Source organism: Pterocles gutturalis, unplaced genomic scaffold (genome assembly GCF_000699245.1).
Source record: "Pterocles gutturalis isolate BGI_N339 unplaced genomic scaffold, ASM69924v1 scaffold20439, whole genome shotgun sequence".
NCBI lineage: Eukaryota > Metazoa > Chordata > Aves > Pterocliformes > Pteroclidae > Pterocles > Pterocles gutturalis.
The window spans coordinates 85,612-88,882 of NW_010131154.1; the positions used below are offsets into that span (position 1 = coordinate 85,612).

The window sequence follows — 3,271 nt, forward strand, 5'->3', positions numbered from 1 at the left end:
CTAGCTGATATTGAGAAACATGCTTACATGCTCACAGAGGGGCTTTAAGCTTTGAAACTTCCCATGACAATTAATGTTACAAGACTTAAAATTTCATACAGAAAACAGACACATTTACATAGTTCGCATGACAGGCAACAGTTCATTCTGAAATTATTAGAAAGAAATGGGAAACATAGAATGACAAATCCAACTTCCCAGTGAAGCCTCCATGGGTTAAGACAAAGAAGGAGTGACTCCAGAGCAAAATTGTTTGGATAAGAGTTTCCCTAATTTACAAAAATGTTACACAGCATATGATATAGGCAAGAAAATATTATGGATTTATTAGTGTCTAGAAGTCAGGCTCGTGGTTCCTTCCAATTTTTAATGAGGTGATATCAACATCTGTATTGAAAGAAAACTCTTCTGTAGAAACTGTAATGCACAACATCAGCTTTGTATAACTGTATCACTGCTAGCAAAAATAAACCAACATGCAACAGAAAGGCCAGAACACCATCAGCAGCCCTAGAGTAAAGGGCTCACTGGCTGGAAATAATGTGGGATGGATACACTTGGCATAAAGCACCTCACAATCAGCAGCCCTCCCTTTTTCAGTCTTGAGAATTCAGACAGTATTGCTAGCTGAAGTTTGTGAGGAAGTTCATGTGGTTGCTAGGAGAGACACAGAAACAGGATTCATTAGGGCCCTGAAGCATCTTCACAGACCTGAACCAAAATGAAAAAATACACAATCCACAACTGACTTTTGAACTTTGTTTTCTTGCCAGGATCAAACACTCAAGGGTTAACAAAAAGAGAAGTGCAGGTATTGAAACTGGGAAGGAAAGGAATTAACAAAATGAGACTGAAAAGAGTCTTGTTGAACATTTGCGAAGGCTGATCGCTGATGCAGAGGTGGTTGCAATTCCCAGAAGGCACCTATGCAGTCACAGACTTTACGTGCTGTCTGTATGATACAATCTTCATTACTGCCTTTCTCCTTCCTCACTGACAACTGTTTGTTAGTCCTGTCATTACATCCCATGGCATTTTATATAGAACCATACCCTCAACTAATACCAGATTATACGAGTAGCACTGAAATTAAGACACTAGTCATCTTTGAGTTCAGTCAAGCTCTGACATTCATGAGAGAAGATATACATACATTCAGGCCTTTACAAAATCCAGATCTGTGGTTATATGCTTCCTATGATAAACACGTCTACAAACCTAAGACCACAGATTCGTATAAAGACCATGAATGGGGTCTCTGGGTGCCAGTAAAACTGTAAAATAATCTGGAGATGTTACATCATATACACTGTTCATTCAGAATGGCCACACAAAAATGCCAACCTTCAAAAGGATGCCTCCACAAATTATTTTACAGATTAATCAAGAAACCAATCCATGTAACAAGTTTACCCATGATTGCATGAACTGAAAAAAAATAATTGCAAAATCCACACAGAAGGTAAAGACAGGTATTCTGGGAAGCAACAAAAGCTAGAGGAGGGGGATGTAAAGTTAGAAAGCAGACACAATATTCATGCCATGAAAAAAGTGCGTAACACTAACCTTTAGAAATGCTGGAAGAAGTCTCCATTTTTCCTGAAAACAAAAAGCAGTTTGAAATAGATTTCCAAAAAATGAACAAACATCTAATATACTTGAGCTTTTATTGCTTGTTTTTATTATCTTTTTAAACAGTAACATTATTTAAAATCAGACCCATTTAGAAAAAAAAAAAGACTGCCCAAGCCAATCTAGATAAGTGAAAACAAAAAAACCAGGGAGATGACTCAGATCACCTTATCAAGCCATAGGTGCTATGCAGTATTTACTCAGGATGCAACAGGACATTGCCTTTTCTAAAAGCAAGTTATGTTAGAATATATATTTCTTAGAATCCCTTACTACCATCTCCTAAGAACAACTGACATTTTTTTGTCCTGTTAATACTGTAAATTATATTCCCAGCAAGTGAAGACTTGCTACAACTTTTATTTTTACAAAATACATGCAAGAATCTCAGTCCTGGGAGCAGCACTTGCAGACACGAGAATCTGTAAAACCTACTGGCACCCTAGCTCCTACAAAGATTTAGTAAAACTATTGAAATAAAGCAATGACAAGTGTAAGTATATCAAGGTTCCTGTTGTCCCAAAACTGGAGTTTGTCACCTGGTGTGCAACAAGTCACTCCACACACAGAGTGGAGAGATCATTTTATTGCATTTCTGCGCAGAGACGGATGCTAGGTGGTAACCCACAAAGCTGGTTACAGTCATGTCAGGTATTTATAGAGCTCAAAACGTTAGTTGTGTCTTCTTTGCCCCATCCCTCTAACTATAATTGGTTAGTTCTTATCTCTTCTTAACTGCAACTGGTTAGTTCTTTTCCTGCTTCAATCTAAAGGTACAGTGTTTCTTAATTTTACTACACATGCTTGGTAAGTGGGGGTCTTAATTGAAGCAGGCTCTCAGGTACCTGGAGGTATGGTCTTCACATTGCAATAAAGTATCAAGACTTGTAATAACAAAGGCTCCCATGCTCCAGAACATTTTTCACACCTCAAGGAGAGCAGTTCCCATGATCCCTGATAAGGGGTGGATCGCCCCCATTGTCCTGAAGGCCAGATGGATCTAGCACCATCTTACTGTTCACATATTCCCTGAGTTACAAGTTTAACTTCTTTATTGCCAGACAGCATTCCTACAAACTTTCCCCCATTTCTATTCTTCGGTAATCACAGGGAACATCACCTTACATCAGCCCCACCTTCTGTCTCCGTGGCCTGTGGAGCCCACCCCACACTTGCAACGACAGATGCAGGTGGAGGGAAAGGATGAGGAGGAGCAGGCAGCACAGAAGGAGATTGCATCACCTAGCTCAGACCAGAGGATACTGTAACACTCGCAGACCATCAGCACCTCATAATTTCAGTTTGACATTCAGCATTTAGAAGCATACGGCAACGCTGTCGTTTTGGTGTGACACTGGCCCTCACGGTGCAGGAGCACAAAGAGGAATTCACGGCAAAACACAGCACCATGGTCTTGGGCTCCATTTCAGACCTGCTCTTCCCACACAGAAAGCCCAGACCGGCCAAAGGCACCTGGAACACGGCCTTCGCCTCTCCCTCCCCCCAGGGGAGGCAACCAGCAGACTCTGACGGAACTGCTGCTGAGGGCAGGAGCGGCTTTGCTCCTATCTGCAGGACAAGCGCCACGCAAGCACAGAGCACGGACCCGCACCTCCGCAGGGGTCCCCGAGCTCAGGGT

At 41.5% G+C, this 3,271-nt stretch overlaps 1 protein-coding gene across 1 annotated transcript in view; it reads right to left on the bottom strand.

The window, feature by feature from the left end:
- The window catches only part of POLR3B (polymerase (RNA) III (DNA directed) polypeptide B), a 78,968-nt gene extending 77,372 nt beyond the window's left edge, over positions 1 to 1,596 (bottom strand). The window contains exon 1 of the mRNA XM_010080512.1: positions 1,567 to 1,596. The gene's annotated coding sequence lies outside the window, so the exon portion shown is untranslated. The remainder of the gene's footprint in view (positions 1 to 1,566) is intronic.
- Between the last annotated feature and the right edge of the window lie 1,675 nt (positions 1,597 to 3,271).